Source organism: Lampetra fluviatilis, chromosome 30 (genome assembly GCF_964198595.1).
Source record: "Lampetra fluviatilis chromosome 30, kcLamFluv1.1, whole genome shotgun sequence".
NCBI classification, from domain to species: domain Eukaryota; kingdom Metazoa; phylum Chordata; class Hyperoartia; order Petromyzontiformes; family Petromyzontidae; genus Lampetra; species Lampetra fluviatilis.
The window spans coordinates 8,138,509-8,162,165 of NC_136304.1; the positions used below are offsets into that span (position 1 = coordinate 8,138,509).

The following is a 23,657-nucleotide window of genomic DNA, read 5'->3' on the forward strand; positions in this document are numbered from 1 at the left end:
TGTAACCCTGAAGTAGGCGCGCGGCTCGAGTGGGCAGCGCCTGGGGGTGAATGTGCGCGACCACGTGATTCCACTTCAGAGTGCCTCTCGTCCAATTCAATAGAGACGCACGTGAATGAGGCCCTCCTCCAAGCCGCGCGCGGTACGTCGCCGCTAATTGACCACACTTCGCCGCGGTGCTCAGCGCACATTGGTAAAGGGGGAGAGCGCAGTCTGTGGAGCACAGCGCTGTTCAAGAGTGGCTGCTTTTGCTGCTGCTGCTGTTTGGCAGAGTCGCCGTCTGTGGACATTCCAGCTGCACTCACTGGGACAATTAACCACCGCGTTGTATTTGCCCAGTCGTATTTCGCTGTTTCCCGTTGTGGTCCATGGAGACCGGCTGGAAGGAGGGCCGACTGAAGTAGCGATTGATTATGAAGTCCCACGTGCCGTCAGACCAGATTCAAGTCGAAATATAACATTTTAATAAAGGACCGTGGAAACCTCACATTTGGTGACCTCGGGTTTTAAACCGCGGCCACCGCTAAACAGCTGAACGAATCTGCGGTATCGACAAATTATATCGAATCCCGTCCTGGGCATCTCTGAGCATGAATCGGCCTTACATGAGTACTTGGTGCGATATGTAAATAGCAGCACCGGGGAGACAAAGGCGGCCGGACGTGGTGCTATCCACTTGACCCCTATCGTGCGTCAGGAGGTCCTTAATAGGCGCTCGCTAGCAGCACTTGACCCAACAGTGGGCACAGCTACACGGACGATCTTTGCCTTTGCTTGTGCGTGTGGGGAGCGCTAGTGTAGCGGTTAGCGCACTGCGCTACGAACCCGGCGATCCGAGTTCGATTCTCGCTTACGGCCATCACCAGTGATGATTAAATAAGAACCAGTCCTCGACCTCCCCTAGGTTGACTCAGCCTCAAATGAGTACCTGGTTTTGATGTGTAAACCTCGCCACGAGCAAGACAAAGGCGGCCGGGCGTGGTGTTGGCCACCCACCTCATCGTGAGCCGTGCCGGCCTTCATAGGTGCTCGCTAACAGCACTTGCCCCAACATTTCTGTTAAGGCTATACTGGGAGATCTTTGTATTTGTGTGTACATCAAATGCATTTAGTTGTCTGACCCCACTCCCCACCCTCATGGCGGGTCTGCAATAACGAGCGACCGTGACCACGTGTCACATCCAGATCTTAATTGCCCGTGTATTAGCATAACGCGTGATTTGTTACGTTAGCTCTGAGTGACGGCAGCTGTGTCCACAGCGCCGAAGTAGCGCCTTGAATATTAAGGGGGACGTCGCTGATCCCAGCTTTGCTCCTTGTTTGCGCGGAGTTACGTCGGGACGGAAAGAAAGCCACTCGATAACCTCCCCCGGAGTACATAATCCGGGCTCGGGCAGCGTTGCCACGCGTTCCACGCAGTCTCCTGCTGAGTCACGCGGCACCATCCGTGAGCCACAAATCCGCGCTCTTGCGCCTGTGAGTGGCGTCCAACAAAGCAGACGGGAAGAAGGAAAGAAAACAAACACGGGACCAGGACAACAGGCGATCGCCGTGTCCGGTACAAGAGGAGCGGGTCTCGAGAAGCGACTCTGGTGGTGATCGCAGGTAGAGAAGAGATGGAGAGGAGGAGAGACGGACGGCAGGAGAGAGAAAAAAAATATTACATAGAAAACATGGGGAACATAGACATAGAGTAGGGAGAGGGTGTATAGAGAAAAGGAAGGGGTAAGAAAGAGGAGAGCAGAGCGTGGAATCTTTTATGAAATATTTAATTTAAAAAGGGTGGGGGGGGGGAGAAAACATGAAGCAAAGCATTGAAAAAAAAAACTAAATGATGAACGAAGCGAAGAGCCGACTACACCGAGCATCTTCTTGTTTCCTCTGATCGTCAAAAAATAAGCGAGACGAGCGGCATAGGCGGGGCACGGTGAGATGACCGAGCTGGCGAGCGGTCGACGGACGGCTTGACAGAGCGAGCCCCCTGCGAGAGACACACGAGGTGCTCGAGTGCGGATGACCCCGCCTCCCCCCCCCCCTAACGTAGATCATTGCGGACCACCCCGCGCATCGCGTCGAGGCGGGTGGCCCTCGAGACCTCTCCGCGTCTTCCGCCGTGAGCGACGCGCGCTTTGCCTCGCCAGCCACCGCGGCGCCAGGAGGTCGCCTTCGTTCAGTGTCGTCTCGAGACAGCCCCTTCGGCAAATCCGCCGCTGGGTCAAGGCATTACCCCGCAGTGCCGCGCGGGGTCACGTGGACCGTTTGACCATACTTCACCAACCGCGCCGGACAGTGCGCGGGGCCCCGAACCAGCTCGGTTATCCACCCCCACCAGCCAGCCCCGTCGTGCCAGGGAGACTGGAGGGGGGTGAACCCCCCCCCCCCCCCGCTCAAGGCTGAACCCCCATTAGAATTCTCATAGCAAATGGCAGTGCAGTGTCGTACCCGCGTGGGTGTTCCACACCCCACCGCCCACTCCGCTCGAACCAAGATCGCGTTACAGGGCTGCTTGCAACTGATGTTGGCCGGGAATCAATTGAAGATGGCCAGGCTTAAAGCGCAGCGCGCCAACCACTACAACCACCGTGGCTTCCACGCAATGTGTCCTGCATGAGGGTTTACAGTGCCAGAATGTGTGGGCTCTGAGCGGTGCTTCTGGACCGGAGTAGGTGACACGTGAGTAGTAGACACAGCCGTAGCGGCAGAAGCGAAGGGACGCGTTGCGTCGCTGTACGGGGTTATTTGCTGGGGCAATGACCCGGACGAGCCCGGATATAGTGAAGCCCTGACCTCACATAGTGACCCGCACACTCACATAGAGGCACATACACACACACAGCCCCACAGTCTCGCACAGAGACAAATGGATCACTGAATAACGCCCCTGTTGCAGATAGAATGAAGGAGGCATAACTTGACTGTCAGTCCTAGCCATAGCGAGAGCTATACTTGATGTGGTGTGCTGGGTAACGGTAAAAAAAATTCCTGGCCAGCCGACGCGAACAGACCTCTCTGGCCGAATGGATATCCGTGGCTCTCGGCCATGACGGGACAGCAGCGAGCAGCAGCAGCAGGCTTTGCTTGCAGCAGCGCCCTTTTGGCAATGCGGCCAACCACTGGCACGGATCGCTGGCGGTTGAGTGTGGGCAGACGGCGCCAGCAGGGGGTGCTCGCCATCCATCACGGGAAGGTACCGCCCGCCCTGCACGCAGCGCCTGTGTGTGTGTGCGTGGTGGCGTTGTCCGTCTTGCGGGGGTGACGGTGGTGTAGCGGTTAGCGCACCGCAACTACCAACGCGGCCACCAGAGTTTGTTTCGCGCTGACGGCCAACACCAGGGTCGGTTATCTGAGCCGGTCCTGTACCTCCCCTAGGTCGACTTAGCCTCAATTGAGTACCTGGTTCGGTGTGTAAAAAACATCGCCACTGGGAGAGACAAAGGCGGTTGGGCGTGGGGCTGGCCACCCACCCCCCCATGTGTACCGTTCCACAGCACTTGCCCCAACAGTCTGTTAAGGCTATACGGGGCATCTTTGTTTTTTGTTGGTATATCTGTACGTATATATATCATACGTGGTCCGTGTGGCACGGCATGGGGCATCGGGAGAGTTGGGCCCCCTTAGAATACGGCGCTCCCACACCGATCATGGCACGAGCCTTGGCTCAGCATCAAACGTGTACCTGGTGCGGTGCGTAACCATCGCTACCAGGGGACAAAGGCGACCGGGCGTGGTGCCGGTCACCCACCCCCACGTGAGCTATGCTCACTAACAGCACTTGCTCCTCCAGTCTGTTGAGACTATACGGGGGAACGTTGCCTTGTCTGTCTGGGCTAGACTGCCAGGTCACATTAACGCGTGGTCAGTCACCGTGACTCCGGAAGTCAAACTTTGGGCACATTTCACGCCTTGCTCTCAATGATTTACAAATTGCTAAGCTGATGAGACCCAGAAGGCTGAACGCTTTCCAGAGCTTACTAAAACAAATCCTCTTTCATGAAAATTGGTCGGCAAAGCCAAGTAGCCTGTTGGACCAAAACACACAAGTTTAATTCATGCGTCGAGACACAGAACACGAGTTGCGCTGTTGCATTAAAACCGCACGCGCGCGCGTTTCCACACCGGCCACGGCTAACATGAGTGGCGAGCGATAACTGAAACCGGTCCTGGGCACCCCTCTCCCACATCGCTATGCCACACTGACCAGTGTGGTGAAGTATGGCAAAACAACTTCCATATGAAGGAGTGGGATAGATGGCGGCATTGGAGCATGGGTGGCGACGACATGGGGAGGGCCATGATTCGAAATTGGATGAACCGTGGCTGATGATAAAATTGCACTGACCTACATGGTGAAGTATGGTCAAACAAACATAGCATGGGAATTCATGTGCACGGTAGTGGATTCACACAGGGCTGTACATTATTATCATTATGTATTTCACATACAGACCACTGTGTTTATGCAAGCAGGCGGTAATGATATAAACATTTTTAAGAGGGTTTACCCTTTCTGGCAATGAAACGAGATGTGTTAAGATGTTCAAAATATGCAATGTCTTTTGAAACTGATTGGCCTACACCAGAAACAGCCTCATTTAGGGCCTAGTCTGTTTTATTGCCAGACAGAGTGAAACCTATTCTTGTTTTTTTTTACATACTTTAATACTGGAAAGCGGCAATGATATTTATCTAACCTATAAGTCCGTTCACATTCTTCATCAAATGTCCCAGATAACATTTCCCCCGTTACGTAAACTCAGCGCATTAGGACTGTGAAGCAGGAGATGCATCACTTTGAGCGCCTTGTTTGACCCTGTCCTTAGGAAGGTGGCGTCTTGTGTCTGCGCCACGCTCACACCGTCACGCAGCACGCCAGGTGCACGCACGGACTTGGCCACCGCGGACAAGGGTAGCTTTCCCATTTCCTTGGCGTGGTTATTGTGGATTTTCCACATCGTGGCAAAACACTGTTGTTCTTCTTTTACACTATTGTTTAGAGATGTTCTTTTCACCGTTTAGTCTGACGACTCTGACCCATCACTGACTGTAGACACAACACCGCCAATTACCCATTTTTGTATTTTTCTTTTATGTAAACGCACCCTTCACAATCGGTGGCACGCGTAACACCGATCTGTGCACTCGGGCGCACGGAGGGATGCCCACTCACCCCTCGTCCATATACTGGGCAATGGATACGCAGGCAGCGTAACAATGGGAAGGACAATGGAAGGAAGCAAGGCCTTGCCGATGCTCTCAATGAGCACACCGAATTTATAGCAGGCGAGCGAATAATGGCATCGCATCGGGGTCACGGCGTAATTGTCCACACATTGGTGTCCGAGGCGACTATTGTCGTCTTTACCCCGCGGCGAGCCGGCGACAGGGAGCCCTCCCGAAGGCTCTCTCGCGTGAACACGACTCCAAATGACGATCCCACTGAGCGCGCGGCTCGGGAGGACCACGCACCTCGCTTGTACCACGAGCAGGAGGTGGGGGGGGGGGGGTGCAGAGTGGTGCCCCTTCGGTGCGTGAGGATGATCGCACGCACTCGATCGCACGCCCCCCCTCCCTGCTCGGAGTCTCACATTTCAGCGATATGAGCCAAAGACCTCTACGCCTTTTTTTTAAAGTCCTTGCAAAGGGAAAACCCTCCTCCTCCTCCGCCGCGGCCGCCATCCGTCTTGCTGTTTGCAGCTCACACAGCTGTATTACTGCTCGCTGGCGCGCCCATCAATTACAAATGGTCAGGATATGCAACGGAGCATTATATTTCTTTGATTAAAGGATTATGATCCATCTTATACCTACGCAATTTGTACGTCTGACGACTCTGGAGGGCAGTGCGCGATTTTATATTGGAAAAAAAAATCATTACGTGGTGTTAATGGAATGGAACGCGATATTTGATCACAATACGAGCTGTGTTAATGGTATAACCACGCCGCACTGGTTGTTAAAATGCGATGCTAATGCGTCGCGAATATTCGGAATGTGCGAGGGCGCCCAACGTTGCTTAAATGTCACACGAACTTGTATTGCTCCGTGTACACTCAATCAATTTAATAGCGGAGGCACACAACAAACCAGCACACAAGGATTGTCACACTACACTACAGAGTGTACACCCACTCCCTGAGTGTACACACACTAGTAGTGTACACTACGTGAGTGAGTGGACACTACGGGAGATAGTGTACACTCACTCGTGTACACACACTCACTCGTGTACACTATCTCCCGTAGTGTCCACTCACTCACGGAGTGTACACTCACGTGGTGTACACTCACGTGGTGTACACAACTGCGGTGTACACGAGTGAGTGTACACACACACTGTCAGTTTTGTAAGATCTGTCATTGCCATTAGCATGAGATGGCTTGATTTTGTTTCCAACGTATGTAGTGATAGAACTGCCGTGTGATGGTGACGCGGCTTGATTGTATTGGACGGCAGTAATCAATTGCTAGAGTGACCTAAGAAAGTGCTCAGAGGTAGACTCACGTATGACATACACCCGTCCAAAACAACAACAACGACAACAATCATATCCATCCACGCACTTAACATTCACATTTGAATGGATTATCAAAATCAAACACACGCATTGTTGGCACATATTTAAAAGGACAGCATCGCTCTCTAAAAGCAAAACGACATAAACGAGGGCCCTGTTTTGGGACACCTAAATCAGGTGAGATGACAGGTTTATCCATTACTGCAGAGCGCTTGTAACGCTGGGACATGATATTGGCTATTCATATTCCATCATCACCTTGCCGCGAAGTGCGTGATGATCATTACGCACTTTCCGTCGACACTCACAGCTCAATGGAATATAATCCATCGTATTAAAGTGTCTCTGGAGCAGCTGAGATCAGCATAGCTGCTGTGCGTGACTGCAGCGAGGCAGGTCACAGGTCTGGCCCCAGCTCGGCGCTTCGCCTGCTTAATCTCAACAAGGCAAATCACGTGGCCACTCACAATACCGCGGGTCACCCGCCTGTTCCCAGACCACGTGGGTCACATTGAAAGTTTTCCCCGAGCAAGATGTCCCACCTCGCTGACTCCTGCAGCAAGGTGAGTCACCTGGACAGTCCCAACGAGAGTAGAACACATCGCCACCATAGACATGGTGTGATCACCTTGCCAGCCAGCCCCAGCAAGATAGGTCACCTGGCTGACCCGTATCAAAGGTGGGTCACCCAAACAGGTGGGTCCACCTGGCCAGCCAGTCCCAAGAAGGCGCGTCACTGGGCCACCCTGAAGGCATTTAGGTCGCTTTGTGTCCTGCGGAACGCCAGTGAGTCGCATGCGGCAGGGCCCATCATTGCCATTTCCCAAGACTGGATTTTGTGAAAATCTCCTCGGGTCGGCGTGGGTGCGAGACATTTTCTAGGTCACGTAGAGCGCTACGCCGAGAGCAGAAGGGAGATGCAAATAACAACACTAATAATAATAGCAACAACAACAAACAGCACGCCAATTAGACGCGATTGGAGCTATCGTAGTGTGGAGGAGACACGTCTCGCTTGATTTACTGCTCCGAGTTTAATTGGTCAAAGCCTCCCGTGCACTATTTGTAGAAAAGTCCAAACACATCCACGCGACCACTATATCTGCTGTGTGTGTATCTGTTTACCACGAATGTCTACGGGGCGGGGGGAGGGGGAGGAAATCGTAGAGACTTGGTGAATAATTATCACACGGGTAAAACATTTTAAGAGAACGCTGACGCTTTTTATTTTTTGCCTGTATCGAAGTATACATTTTCGAGAGCATCCATTTATCGACAATATTATTGCGAACACTGAGGCGAGACAAAAAAAAAAGATAAAGCACTACTTTTGGTGATTACGATGTGAGAATTGGGCCAGGCGGTACGTACCGCACGAGAGCGCGACACAAACACCAATTTACCGCGGGTCCCGTAATTGAACATTTCACTTTGCCGATGCACGCCAGCATCTCTCCAGATATCAATTATCGGCGCCACACCAACGCCCCCCCCCCCCGCCCATAGCAGCAGGCGATGAGTGAGTGACTCAGGAGCGAGCGGCAGCCGTCTGCTCGAACCGATTCGAGAGGCTCCCTCCCGCCACTCGTCGTGTTGCCGAGCGACTTGCATTTCGGGCCAAACGGACGCGGGTCGATCTCACGACGCGATCATGGTACAGGTGTCAACAACAGCACCGACGCGATTAACAACACCTCACGTCATCCTCGTTGTTGTTGTTGTATACATCAGGGAGCTGATTGTATGCGACTTACAGCAGCGTCCGCGACACAACCTTCCAAAAGTTGCGACCAATCAACACCCTGTCTAATCATCTAGCTTCGTGCCTTAGCGCAGCACCCCCCCCCCCCGGAGATGAAAGAGGACCGTGAGCAGCGTCCATGGAACCCAGCCAAGGGTGTCATTAACCCCACCGCGGGATCCCATTCCGCACATCGGGGTTCCCGACCCCACCGCGGGACGGTTACAACACCCCCCCCCCCCTTCTCAGTTATCAAACCTCAGTCTCGATGCGCACTCGCGTTACAGCGCGGCGTTAGAACACCACAACCACCCAGTGACATATCCAGACTGTATCGGAGTGGTGGCGCAAGTGGATCGCGCACACTGCGCTACAAACCTCGAAGCCCCTGACCTAACGATTCCCGGCCACGGCGAACATCGGGTGTGGGTCGCGAGTGATATCTGAACCGATCTAGCCCGCCCGCCCGCCTGCCCCCACTTTCCCACTGCCCAAGAACGCACGCTACGAGTGGAACTACGTGCAGATCGACACGCCGCCCTGACGACTGAACCATCGGGATGAGTACGGAGGCTCTCCGGTAATCTTCGTATCGGACGGAAGTTATTGTGCCGCACGGGTAAATGAAAGCTCGTGAATTTCAACACTTTTTTGGACCACCAACGGCACGCGCAGGTATAACAATTCAATAAGCATCAATAAACTCGTGAAGGTGGATGATCGGCACAGGCCAAACAGCCCAATGCCAGGACCCTGCCGGAAAAGAGTCTTGAGACTCAGTCGGACTATCCGGGTAGAATGAATGGCATTACTTTTGTTTTTCACCCGATGACGATTGCTTGTGTTGCGATCGAAACGTCGTGATGGTTTGTATTATTTTTTTCTATCCACGTGGCTTTACCGAAAGACCCAAAGAATATGACTGCCTGCAGTCACGAAAGCTTTAATGTCATTCCTCTTAATTACGGTATATGATTACACATATCGGCTACATGTACATTACATCGTGCGTAGCAACCGTGATTCGAGCATACATCACCCCCGCGACATGTGACGTGCAGCATGTAACAGAGACAACGATCCCCCCCCCCCCCCAACAGCAATGTAGCCTCGTGGGGCACCTGCTGTCAGCGAGCTCCTCTTAAGCCCGGAGCGGCGCACGACGAGGAGATGGCGTGGTACGCGCCACGCCTTTGTCTTCCCCGTCCTGATGTCTGCACACCGAGCCAGCTACTTATTTAAGGCTGAGTCGACTTAGGGACAGCGCATCATAGATTTCGTTTCCACTCGCCAAGCGATGTTATCTGTGGCCGAGAACGAACCCGAGGTAGCCTGCTTCGTCGGCGAAGTGCGCTAACCACTGCGCCACCGCTCCCCAAAAGACAAAGATCCTCTCTGTAGACCTCAACATAGTGTTGGGGCAAATTATGTTAGCGACGAGCTATTAAGGCCAAGACGGCGCAAAAAGGAGTGGGTGGTCAGCACCACGCCCGGCCGCCTTTGTCTCCCAAATTGGCGATGTTTACACACCGCACCAGGTACTCATTAAAGGCTGAGTCGACCCAGGGGAGGCGCAGGACCAGTTTAGCAAATCGTCACTGGTCTTGACCGTGAGCGGAAATCGAACTCGGGTCGCCGGGCTCGTAGCGCAGCGCGCTAACCGTTACACCACCGCTCCCGACACACACGAACACGTGTACACGCGCCCACGCCTTACGAATACACGAAGGCAATGCTACCGTGTGTTGCCTTCTCTGTGCCACACGGAGCGGGGAGGTGGTGAAACACACACACACAGAGACACAGACGCCGCGTACCTTTGAGTGGTCACATGCAGATGCGCGGCTGCGTCTGCGCTCCGCTCGACACCAGCATCGCTCCCTCCGCTCCGCAGCGCAATCCCGAACGCTCGCTCGCTCGCTCCTCTTGAGTCCGCTACGGCGTGTGCCACATGCCGTCGCTTGTTCACTCCTGCAGCAGTAGAGTTATCGCGACCAGCGGTAGTGACGCTGCTGCTGCTGTTGTTGCTGTCGAGTTAGCGCGAGACTTGTGAAGCAAGCAGCAGCATCAGCAGCTGTCCAGCAGTAGCAGCAGCTGCATGAATTCGCTATCCAGTACTGACAAAGCAGAGAGTGGCGTTCCCTTACCCCGCTCAGCGCTCCTCGTTCTTTCTCGTGCTACGGATCCCTTGGCCCCCCCTTTGCTCCACTGCTGTTGTCGCGCGGAGCTCTCAGTGCTCCTCGCCGAGCGCTGCGCTTCGCTCTGCTCGACTGGATCCGGCTGCTGCTCTCATCCCGTGGGCGCGCACTCCCCTCCACTCATCCCTCTCCTCCTCCTTCTCCTCCTCCTACCGCTCCCGTTCAGACGCCCGCGTGGCGAAGCGAGCTGCAGCAGCAGCAGAAGCAGCAGAAGCCTTGCGCGTATCTCCTGCCTGTCCGTGCCCGATCCCCCCCGGCTCGTGATGTGTGTCTAGGTGTACGTAACTGTGTGTGTACGTGTTGACGCGAGTGTTGGTATGCGGCTGTACGAATCTGTGTGCATATACGACGCTCGGCTATGCTTCGCTTTTTTTTCTTCCTCTTTTAGATGATTCTTGATTTTTTTTTTTGGGGGGGGGGGGGTTCCCAGGCCAACCACTTTTGAGATATCGCGCCGGTTTATTGATCGCGGGTAATTATCTCAAGCTGGCCCGGAGCCCGGCGAGGGATTTCGCTGTCGCTGATAGGGAATAGGTGGCCGATCGCGCGTTCATCCTTGGCCTCGCCGCCGGAGCACCCACGCCCCCCCCCGCTACCCAAACCCCCCACCCACCTCTCTTTCAACCCTTACCCCTGTCTTCTTCAGGCTCGCAAAGCCGCCTTCTTCAACTCGGGGCGCCCGGTGGCGTTTCAACAAGATGGGAGGATGGCTGGCCCTGAATGCATGCCTGGATGGATGAATGGACTGGGTGGATAGTAAACTGGTCGGGACGGCTGCGACGGCGAGTGGATGTATACGGCTAGCTGGATTTGATGGCTGTAAAGATGCTTGGATGGCGAGTGGATGTACAGCTAGCTGGGACTGGATTGCTGGTTGGACAGCTGGATTGCGAGTGGATTAGAGCTAGTCAGATTGGATGGCGAACTGGATGTAGAACAGATCAGACGACGCGCTGGCCTGAATTGCTGTCTGGATGGCGAGCCGGATAGGCGCCTGGGTGGCCGATGAGTTGATGCGGCTCGTGGGCTGTCTGACTGATGAGAGGATCAGTTGTCTGGCTTGCTGCTTTCTCTGAGCGCCTCGCTGTCCACCCTGCCTGCCCGTCTGCCCGCCGGTCTCTCTCATTCTCAAGTTTGCACTCGCCCGACGACCGCCGTGTCACACATCACAGATTCACGCTTGAGATCTCCTGCAGCGGACTCCATCCATATCAAGGCACCGTGGAGAGCGGTGCGCGCGGGCTGGGTCAGCAAGATAAGATAACGCGAGAAACCTCTTTCTCGCTTTCGCTGTGCCGCTTGAAATCCCATGTGTTCCCCTTTAATCTTGCAGTCCCATCCCATTAACCGGTGTCAGAGTGACCCGCAGAGCCCATGCCAGCCCCTACCCTCCTGCTCCTCCTCTTCCCTTGGTGCCAAGATGAAGACTCCCTGCAGCAGCAGCAGCTTCACTCCATCTTGCAGCCCTTTCTCCGGACGAGCCCTGGAGCAGCTCGGAGGATGGAGGCAGGGGGAGGCTGCAGATGGAGTGAGCGGAGAGCAAAAGAGAACGGGCGACGGAGGCGCGGGGAGACTGGGACCGCGGGGGAGGAGGGAAGGGAGGGAGAGAGTGGGAGGGAGGGAGTCAAGAGAGGGAGAGAGGTGGGAGACAGGAAGAGGAGAATGGGGAGCTGGGAGGGAGCAGGGAAGGGAGAGAGAGCGGAGAGGTGGCAGAAGAAGGGAGCGGGGGGGGGGAGAAAAGAGGGAGGGGTTAAGAGAGAGAGTGGGGGGTGGGGGAATGAGTAGGAACGCGTTCGGGAGGTGAGAGAGGCTGAGAAGCGCTTGGCTCCTCCCGCACCGCTCCCCTCCGCTCCTGCACCGCTCCCCTCTCCCCTCCCTGCTCTCTAGCTCCCCATCCCAGACCTTTCTCCTGCTCCTCACCCCCCTCTCTCCTCGCCTCGTGCTCCCAGCCTCCCATCGCTCTCCCCTCGCTCCCTTTCTACGTCTCCCCTGCCCCCCCACCCCCATCTCGGCACCTTCATATCGCTCCCCGCAGAAACCTCACCCCGACCCCCTTACCTCACTCCTCATCCTCCTCCTCTTCGAGTTCACCACAAGACCGACCCCGAGCTGCGCTCTCACGCCCCCCCCCCCCCCGCTTTCGCCCTCCCTCCAATCCTCCCACCCGCAACGCTCTCCCTTGCGCCGCCTCTGCCCGGCTGCCCGTTGCGGACTTCCCCTCTCGCCCCCCCCCCCTGTCGTCCCCCCCCCTCTCGTCCCCCCCTCTCTCGTTCCCCGCGCTCTGTGCGCCGCGAGCTCTGGGAGCCCCTCGTGATTTTTCTCCGCTCCCGCAACCGGATCTCGCCTGTCGCAGTCACTCAGCGTAACTCCGCGCCTTCCACCTCGGCATATTAACGAGATGCAAGGTTACCCATGTGGTGTGTGTACCCCCCACCTCCTCCTCCTCCTCCTCGTGTCGCCCCGCACCGTGCGGAGACGTCGTGGCTCACGCAATCATCGCTTCGTGCACGTGCGAGTGCGAGCGATGAGAGCACTTGCCCCAACGGCCTGTGCAACCATCCAGAGGGGAGGGGGATCTTAGTCTTTGTAGCACACGTGAGTGCGTGCATGATTAATGATGCAGCGTTTCGAAATATATCTTCGGTTACACAATCAATTTAACTAAGCGCCCTACTTCAATACCACTAGTTCCCTATCTGATCAAATCAACCCGAACCATCATCATAATCAGCGTGATCAATTAATGTTCATCTAGAGCGCTTCAGACAGACTCGAAACGCAGCCTCTGTTGGTAACGAGTGTAGAACTCTCTCTCTCTCTCTGTCCTGTCGTGGATGAGCACGGTTAATGTTGGGTGAATTCACCCGTGGGCTGTGTCACACTTTATTTGTAGCAGCAAAAAAGCAGCAATTGCACGGCCGTGTGCTCACCCACGTGTACACCCACGTGTGCTCACATGTACACGTGTGCCCACCCACGTGTACACGTGTGTGTGCTCACCTACGTGTACACGCACGCGTACACGGAGCACCCACTACTGTGGCCGTCTTCCGGGACAAGTCGAAACGGGCGCGAGTGGCAATCCGGGAGATCGAGAGAGGCCTCCCTCTCTCTCTCCCCCTGCCTCGTTGCAAGAACCACTCACAATCGTTCCGCGACACGATCCGATGTGCGTCGCTCGCAGTCGAGGTACGCCTCGCGATGCACAGGCAATTTGCCGACGATCCACTGCTGGATGAAGGCCTTCTTTCGCTCTGGTCGGTGCAGGTTCGCGAAAAGTGGGGGAGGGCGAGAGTTCCCGAGGTTGAGATATCACAACGCCACTAACGAGGGGGAGGTGGGGGGCGGTGTATCCAGCGCCACTCCTTTGTCTCCCCCCATGTCTGTTGTTTAAAACGCGACAACAACCGTAAAAATAACAACAACAAAAATAATAACAGCGTCAACTAGCAACGCGTCACCGCAAAGTATCGGCTCGCTCTCGTAGAGAGACGACGACTCAAAGGCCGGAGAAGGAGCCAGAGACGACGGGGTGGGGGTGGTGCATGTACGGGACGTTGAATATCTTTCGCACCGTATGTAGCCAGCCAGCAGTAACCAGCCATGCGGAAAGCAACCGGCGCCCACGATTGCCCAAGTTCTGCGGCCCTCTACATATTCACGTGTTATCGGCCTACGCACGGGGAAACAAAACCGGAGCACTCGCAGAAAAGCCACGTGGGCGAGGAGGAGACGCAAACATCCCGTCCAGAGGGATCAGGCGGTGTCCACGACTTTGCTATACTGCCTTCTCCTGACGCACCAGGGTTATGGTACCTCGACGCTCACGGGAAGGGAGTTTCGCAACATTTGTTGCGGTGATCCACCAACCCTCGCCTTGGATTACAGGCCTTCACGCCACACCGAACACGTATTTAAGGCTGAGCTCGTCTAGGGGAGGCCCAGAACTAGGTTAGACATCACTCGCCGCTGATATTAGCCGTGGTCGAGAATCAAATTCAGCTTGCCAGGTGTGTAGCATTGGCAGTGTGCTGACAACGGCACTTGACCTGCCAACGAAACCACGCGGGCACTGAGGCCCAATAGACGGCGAGGCTTTCACCAACTTGCATGCCTTGGTCGGCATGCTCCCTGGCCTGCACCCACGTCACGTCGGTGACGAGGGTTCTTTGAGCATACTTCACCATGCCGGTGAGTGCGGGTCGGTGAATGCGAGAGGGCCACACTGATTCGGATATCACTCGTCCAAGATGATGTCTCCGATGTGCGTTGGCTCTCCACTCCACTTGTTCCCGCCTCTGTCTCTCAGGCTAATTCCAAGCACGCATCTCTCCGTGCGTCTTTGTGACACTTTTTTGTTGTTGTTTTGTTGTTCCGTTTTCTTTGCCAATGTTTATATCTCTGAACCACAGCGGGGAATATACACTCGAGTAACAATTTGTATCCTTTAGGCGCATTGCTCTGTTGCATTTCGTTGCTAAGTTTAATCTTGCAAGAAAACTCCAGCCTGCTCCCATCTGCCCCATTTCATAATCGTGATCATGGTTGTCTTCAATAGCAGTCCTCGGACACACATGCCCCTGCATCGTTTTCCAGTTGTGTCCTTCCGACAGATTTGCAAATGTTTAGCGTGAGAAAAAAATTGCGTAAGAATAATATCACTGGGCAGGGAGGAAGGTTACCACCAAACATGGAATCACTTCACTACCTCACCTCCAGTGGGCATTCATTCCTTAGAGCATTAATTATGGCATTTAGCCCCCCCCCCCCCTCTGCTCCGTTTTTTTCCCTTCGGGGGTATCAAAGCTTCGGAAGACACCGGGGGATTGTAGAGTTTCTTAAAACAGTTCATTGAAACGTGCGGTTTAGGAAAGTTTCCATTGCACTGCAATCCGCAATGTGTTGTCTGCGCTGGTGTCAAGAACCCCCTTTCATATCCTCTACGTTGTGTACCCGATATCGTTTTGTTATTAAAAATACTTTTTGGAGAAAAATAAAATAAGAAAAGATTACCGTTGAGTGCATTTGGTCTTTGGTTCTTTCGGTAAAAGTCACGTAGGTAGAAAAAATAGTTGTTATAGGCACAGGGCTATTATTGAGACGCTCTGCTTCGCAGGCTTAGTCTGTCGTGATGCTGCTGCTGCTGTGTAATCCCTGTTGAGTAGTTTGTCGGTAGGAATTTATTTTTTTATTTTCTACAAATTTGGATCACGACGGCGGTCTACTCGTCCGCAATGGCGTCGGCGGATCTTTAAGCTCCACCGTGAAGAAAGACGGCGCACACGTATTATGCGGTCAGTATACACCCGCAGAAATAACTAGCGCGGTCTGCCAGAGTTGAAGGCGCTACCCATCGGCTGGGTCGTGTCAGCACCCTAAATAGATTGTTTCTAACTCTCATTTGCTCTTTAATGCACGTGTTACTCTCTCAGCTTCACAGTGTAATTCCAGGCATCCACTTCACGATTTCATTAGATTGTATTTTGTGTGTGGCCCACATCGCAATCACCGTCCACGTGTGATGAGCCAAATTGTCCAGATTCAACCCCCGCCGTGTCGTCGCAATGTTTCATTACATTAAATGCAATCTATTTGTTTTAAATCACAAGGTGTGGCGAATCAAAGCGTCCAAAGTGTCCAATCAGGGCGCAGGCCAATCACCAAATCGCCCCCGTGTCACGTCAACACAAAGTCCAATCACGTGTCAACGACAGGGCGGCCTGCCCCATCAGGAGGACCTGCTCCCGTGGGGTCCCGTGTCATGGGGGGGTGGGGAGGGGAGGAGGGGTGGGGAGCTCCGATGAATACAACGGTTTCACCAATGGATGTGTGTGCTTTTGGTGATATTATTGTTGCATTTTACAAATGTCCAGCGCGCCTGCAGCCGCTGTGGGGAGTGGCCGTCCATCGATGTGGGAGGCTCAATAATCAGTTTTTTTTTTCCCACTGGGAGTCCACGAACCAGGCAACTGCCTGTGCTCCATGACCCTGCAACTTCATCAAGACATCACCACGTGCTTGCACACACAGGCCTGGAAGCTCGGCCCACTGATGTCAATGTGTTGATGCGGGGGTGGGAATTCATGTGTCTCTTGTCGCCCGTGTGGGGGCAAATCTGATTTCGGGCCATCCAGGGAGACTGGCATGGCTTCCCGGCAATGTTCACCCTCCGCCATAGATTACATTCACACGTCTAGTATTTTCGCTCCCTCAATTTATTCCACTTGTGTGACCGCCATCCAACTCACCACACGCACTTTGTTGCGATCCCCGTTCAATCACAGGATGGCTGAAACCCGGATTAGAACCCAGGATCTCAGCGGTGCCGTCTCAACGCTCAGGACCTCCAAGCCACCCGGAGACCTCAAGCTCCCTCGTATTAATGCTCAACAGGCCAGAGCGGTAAAGCTATGGGGGGAGAGGGTGGGGTGGGGGAGCTTGCAATAACGTCCCACACTGCACACCGCATTATTAAGGCTCCGACGAGGGCACGTGCTCAACAGCGTAAACCTGCCGTCGCTATCCGGGGTCAGCGGAGTGGCGCAAGACAAGAAGAGCTGCTTTAGCCGGGCGCCATATAGACTCGCTCTGTTGTTTTCCTTCATTATTCAAAGTAGCGTCAGCGAACGGCAGCGCCGCCAAAAGGTTTTGTTTTGTAAACATGAAGAGGGGCGTGGGGGGGGATTGCGCGCGCTGAATTGAGACGCGCACGCACGCAGCGTCAAACGCACGCAGCGTCAAACGCACGCGCGCGAGATAAAAAAGAAAATCAAACGCAGCTGCCGCGCCGTGAGCGTGGACGCCCGCGTGCGCCCGGCGCGAAGATGGATGGAGCCGCCCCAAAGCTCTGCATCGCCATGTCACCTTTATTGCCACATTAAAGCCGCACGCGTCTTTTGTTTCGTAACGAAAATTCCTCTCCTTAATCTCACCGCGGAAGTGCATTTTTTACGGCGGCGTACAAAACACTCGCTTCTGGGGGTCGCTTGCACAATTTTGATTTCGGACGCAATCGGCCACCGCTGACCGGCGGCCGGATCTGAGTCGCTCGTTCGGGTGAATTCGGGCCACAGCTAATGACGGGAATTGTGGGTAAACTGACAAAGGCGCAGCCCTGCAATTGCTCACTCATGCCGGTAGGAACTCGACGATAAGGAGCTCTGAGAGTTCCTGCGAAGAGCAATTTGGCCTACTCTTCCACGCCAGCCAAGTCGTTGTGGAAGAGGTGGAAATACCCACACTTTACCCCCCCACACCTGCCAATGGACTGTGGTTTACCCATACATACTGCTGGTTGGAAAACCGAAGCGGTGAGTCCAGTGCGCTAACACGTGGCACCGCGTGACCAAGAGGACCGACCCGGCGTTCAACCGCGTGCGGTGACTGGCGTACGCAGTGACCTCGATAATGACATCTTCTGGCCGGGTTAAGTTTCGTCCACCACAGTGTCCGTTCTGTGCAGTGTCTGGCGGTGACACAACTTTGATTGATTAAGGTTTAATGAACCCAGATGTGGCACGGTCGCTATAAGTTGCAGAGGTTCGCAGTTCGAATCCAGCCGGTCACGATTAATAAAACACAATCTCACTACACAATGGACACCAAAGATGCAGCGATGCCATTCAAAGAGCAGCAGTGCATTGTGTGCCGACGTCACGGTTCAAATTTGAAAACATTACTCACCAGCTACTGAATTTGGCAGACACGGCAATCCTAGTCGGCTTTCGACTGCGAAACTGTAGCAGGACTCTCCTGACGAGGAGTGATGAGACCCAGAGAGGCTTTTCTCGGTGCACAAGCGGAGTATTAATGAAAGAGTAATGAGTCCTTGTTTACACAACAAGCACAGGTCACTCGGATGTGTTGTTCGCACCTCGCCTACCCCACGTGAAGCGCATGGCATCGGAGGGAAGTTGTGCATTTCATGTCACTGGTGACGGCCCACGCGGGCCCATATTTATACCGCGGAGCTGTTGATTTCAGGCGTGAAAGGCTCAAGTGAGGTTATTTATAACGTCCTTATTACACCTAAAATTGAGATCATACGGATTTTTTTCACCCTTTCCTCAGCAGACGAAGCTGTTAATTGCCACCACCATTTCACAGATCTGACGACAGTCATAGCCAGCGCATCCACGTGGCATTTCAATCACAGCTGACCCAAGGTGAATGCAAACACACAACACCCGAGCATTGTTAGGATTCCGATGACAATGTAATGTGCTTATTAACTTGAGGGGCAGGGTTTGTATATATATATTTTATTCCGTTCATTATGAGAGGATCTGGCTGGGGTATCATTAGGATGTGAACTCTGCCATTAAAATAAATTACCTACATGCTAAATCATGAATCTGTCCTCTCCGTGCGATGTCACAACCGAAAAGTGGTGATTTGAACGTAGTTATTTTGTAAAGTCAGCAATTAAATAATTCCCCATGCACCTACATTAATTTTGTGTACACAATTAAATCAATAAAATGGCACATGCAATTCATCAATTAGGATATTTGCAGTAGCCGCTACGAAGTGTTTGTATAGTTATGCACCCTTATTAATTCTCGGGCAAACTCTCGGCGCAAAACAATGACTAAACAAATGTGTCGCTGCTGCTGCAATTACAATCCTTCCAACTACAGCTGGCAGCAAAGGGACGTCAAAAGTGGAATTACGCCCACCGCTGTGGGCACTGCCCACTCGTCCACCAAGGTGGTGGGCACCATCAGCGCACACTTACACGTCTCGTTGCGCCCACGATGGCCCGGGTCCCACGACGCCACGCGTCCCCGCGTCCCCTCCACCGATAGTAGTGGTGGTGGTGGCTGGGACGCTCCCCGTGGAAAAGCCTCGGCTGCGGGCCGAGCAACCGGCCCAGCAACCAACCCCGAGCTACCATCGCTGCCGCGCAGTTCGCTCCTCCCACCGATGGGATTGTGGGCATGATTAGTCACGCGACCGAGCGGGCATCACGGCGGGGGAGGGACAACGGCTCACAATCCGACGGTTGCGAGTGAGCTCGCCGCATCATCCCTTTGGGGGGGGGGGGGGTCGAGAAAAATGAGCACCGCTTCGTGGGGAAGTCAACAGTGGCTGTGCTATGGATAGAACAACAATTTTCACCACCGGCTCAGGGCTGTAAATGGCAGAGGAGCGCCGCCTCAATGCTTGCTTGAGCAATACATCATCTTGACTTTTTGAATAACAAACAAGAAAAAGACTCCGAAACAATCGGCAAGCAAAAAGATTAAAGTTTAAGTGAAAAATAAAATCTACCGAGTGGCTATTTATAATGGCACGATGTGACCTGCAGGGGTGTCTTGTGGACAGCGTCTGGGTAGTGAAGGTGCCTGCCAAACCCGGCAGCCCGTTTGATGATTCCGGTTTTCTTTTTTCCTTCTCCCCGTTGAAGTCCACGAAATATTCACTGCGAATTCTGCGGCTCTAAAATAGACTTCTTCGGACTGTACGGAGGTCAAAAAAGAAAACAATACATAGCATTTCTCATCGATTCTCACTGAAAGTCGATGTGTTTCAGGCAGAGCCACGAGTTTCATAGCCTGCTCAACAAGGAAAAGAGTGGAACGTGGAGAGTCGAGATCGAGTGACCTTTAGGGTCACGGGTTTGCGGTCGCCGTAATATTGTACTTAACATTTGCTAAATATTGCTATTGATTCTGTCCAATTGCACCGGCCCTGTCGAGTAGAAACGTGATGGGCAGCGGAACCTCCAACCTCTTGCATCGAAGTGAGCATTTGCTTCCAAATTCCACTGGAATTGATACTGCGGATGATTTAAATTCGTGTGAGGATTTGTGAACCGACGCGCATGTACACAGACGAATGCACATTTTATTTGTCATTAGCTACAATAAACGTCTTGGCGTGCCCGTGTGTGTGTGCGCGCGCACTGCAATTTCACAGTTTGTCTGCCATCAGCGATTCAAATTGTGATTCCATACAGTGCATGTCAAAGATTATGAATTCATTCTCACTTTGAATAATATGATAGAATTTCAAGAATTTACATCCAGTACATCAGTGGTCACGGGGGCTGATAAAAAAAATAATGGCTCGGTGATTGTTAATTGGCGAGCCGGCGTGCGCGCGTGTGTGTGCGTGTGTGTGTGTGGTAATTGGTGAGTCGGCATGTGTGTGTGTGTGTGTGGTAATTGGGATGCATCAGGATTAAATATATAAATATATAGTTTGCAGTGGCTGCCAGAATTGGTGTGCTCTTGGGAACAGAATGGAAGAGAGAGATTCATCGGAGAAAGAAGCGGCTGGGGTTTGGGGGGATCGGGGGGGGGGGGGGGCGTTTGGGCCGAAGAGAGAGAGAGAGCTGAAAGAAACAGGCACGGACCTAAGTAAAATGGAATGGATTGCAGTCGAAGGCTGAACTGAGAAATGAGACAGAGGCGGCCGGGAGATTTGATGAGGTTTTTTTGGGAAAAGCTCACATTCATCGAGCGGCTAAGGTACATACACCCGCCATGAAAGCGACTCGGCATTGTGCAAAATCATTGCCTCTCCGGGCGCAGTCACAACAGTCACGCTTCTCGCACTAAGTGGTGCAAAAATGAAACCCCTGACAATAAGCGGCAATAATACACAATATCCTGTGAATGGCAGATTATAACAAATACGATTACGTTTAATATTTGTACGGTAATAACCTGGGAATTACCTTTAACAGCACGTGATAACAGTAACATCGCGCGATAACTGCGCATATCCCGTAATGTCTCCACTAATAACCCATTATTACCGGGCCACCATCGGGCAATTGTATCAAGCCACGGGGAACACAGCAAGCGAGCTTATTTAAAACCCATTGCCATTTGGTATGGCGACGGTGTTGGGGAGTCCTTCGTCCAGCAGTGGATTAATCACGGCTGACAATAATGACGACGACGACGACCACGATGTTGTTTGCACGCCGCAGCAAAGGCTCGCGGTTCCCGATGCGTTCCAAGAATTTCGTTGGCGGCTCGCAGCTCGAGCGCGCGTTCCCCCCGGCGTCCGAAAGCCTCCGCAGCCCGGCGGCAAGCGGAGAGTCGTGGGAGCCCGGGCAGAGATCGCGGCACGTGGCACCGGCGGTGGCCACGCGACAGCTGCCACGGCGCCCGTCAGGCACGAATTTCCAGGCGTGAGGTGCGACCCGAGGCTGGCGTTCGATGGCACTTCCTCGCGTTCTTGGGCAGCGTGGTGCGTCGAATGTGTGTGTGTGTGCGTGTGGTTTTTTTTGGTTCAGCCTGCCGTTTTCCGCAGCGTTCTATTTCTGGCCGCAATGCAGCGAGGTAGGACAATCAATATACAAGAGCACTACACTGACATACTCTAATGCACAGGAGAAAGATGGGAGGATTAATATCATCAGTTACAAGTGCGCGGTTTATTTACTTGTTTTTTTACGTATTCATTCACTTGCGCGTTTGAGCAGTTTATTTGTCCAAGCATGTTGCAGAAACGTGACGCGTCTGATTTACTGGGTTGTTTTCCTAGCGCGGCAGGGTCAAAGGCCGTGACAGATACGAGAGGCGAATTTTATACAATTTTATAATGTATATTCGCAATGTCTTACACGGGCCTGGAGCAGTATAATTAATTGCAACATGTTAAGATAAATTACTTAACGTGAGCGCGACATACTAGGATGTTCGACAAGAAATCGTTACGTATGGAGCAAAGGAATGGCTCACATTTGGATGACGTTAAAGCGAATGTCGACGGCTCACGTGGATTTAACATGCGCGCACACGCAATCACACCCACACGCACACACACACACGCGCACACACCCAGACACACACGCGCACACACCCAGATACACACGCGCACACAAAAGATAAAGACAAAGACCCCCCGTATAGCCTTAACGGACTCTTGGGGCAAGTGCTGTTAGCGAGCACCTATGAAGGCCGGAACGGTACACGAGGGGGTGGGTGGCCAGCACCACGCGCGACCGCCTTTGTCTCCCCAGTGGCGATATTTACACACCGCCACAAGTACTCATTTCAGGCTGAGTCGACCTAGGGGAGTCCCAGGGCCGGTTCAGATAATCGTCACTGGTGTTGGCCGTGAGCGGGAATCGAACCCGGGTCGCCAGGTTCATAGCGCAGCGCGCTAACCGCTACACTACCGCTCCCCCCCGCGCACACACCCAGACACACACGCGCACCCACCCAGACACACACGGCACACAAGCACGCATCAAGCAGGCAAGTGCCGTTGTCATTTTGAGGAACGTCTCACCGTTTGCTCTGTGTTACTTGAGTACCCTAAGCTTCGTCGTAAATCGCTTTCAGGACAATTCAAACCGCAGCAGCATAAGCTAAATGATTTGGAAAATTGTTTATAAAATGTCATATCTGTTTCGTAATTTTCGCAGCGTCTGAACATAACGTTCTATATACGTTGTAGAAAGCTACAATAAGGTCCACCAAGTGCAGCGAAAAACAACAAAAAGTAATTGCGATAAAAAATATAAATAAATAAGAAAATCCGTGCAGATATATGAAGGGTGTGGGCTGGTTGGCTGGAGGCAAGAAGTGATATAATGCAAACCAGGTCTTTGGGTATAAATTTATTTTACCATCGTGGCATGTGGAAAAGTTATTATGTTTTATGTTGTAACCACTGGGGCATTCGAGCTATCTGCATGCCCTGTGGTCTGATCGACCACCCTGCCAGCCTCTGAGTTCACCACATTCCGAGGACCGCCACATTCTCGGCTCCCAAATTCCATTTCCCGTCGGATTTTTTGTTGTTGCCGCTGTGAAGCTCTCCGTCCCATCGTTGTTTTCGAGTCGTCCCGAGTGTCGCTGGGCACGGCTTGCGATGTTTGTGCAGCACGTTGTCTGGAGTTTTTCCAATTAATTGCATAGGAGAGCCAAAACTACATCCTTCCAAACGGTCGGTCTCTACCAGCACGAGACGCAACGTAAGAACTTGGGACCGATGTATTTGTGAAGAGGTGACATTTTGGTGGCGATGGTAAAATGCACGGTGATTTTGTGAGGACCCCTCTTGCAAAGAACGGACACATATATAATTCTCTCTCAAGTCCGGGAGGAAAAGAAAACGAAACTTTAAGTGCACGGCTTCATTTAAATCGGGCTCATTGTAAATTCTTGGCGTACGCGCCGAGATTAGGTCACCCACTTGAATGACGCGTGAGGATGTCTTTTTAAAGACATTTAAATT

General features: G+C 53.2%; 1 protein-coding gene across 2 annotated transcripts in view; it reads right to left on the minus strand.

Annotated features, from left to right (window-relative positions):
- Window positions 1–11,032, minus strand: part of LOC144943225 (leucine-rich repeat and fibronectin type III domain-containing protein 1-like) — a 46,312-nt gene extending 35,280 nt beyond the window's left edge. For both annotated transcript variants that reach the window (XM_078870527.1, XM_078870526.1), the window contains exon 1: window positions 10,074–11,032. The gene's annotated coding sequence lies outside the window, so the exon portion shown is untranslated. The remainder of the gene's footprint in view (window positions 1–10,073) is intronic.
- Window positions 11,033–23,657: the final 12,625 nt, after the last annotated feature.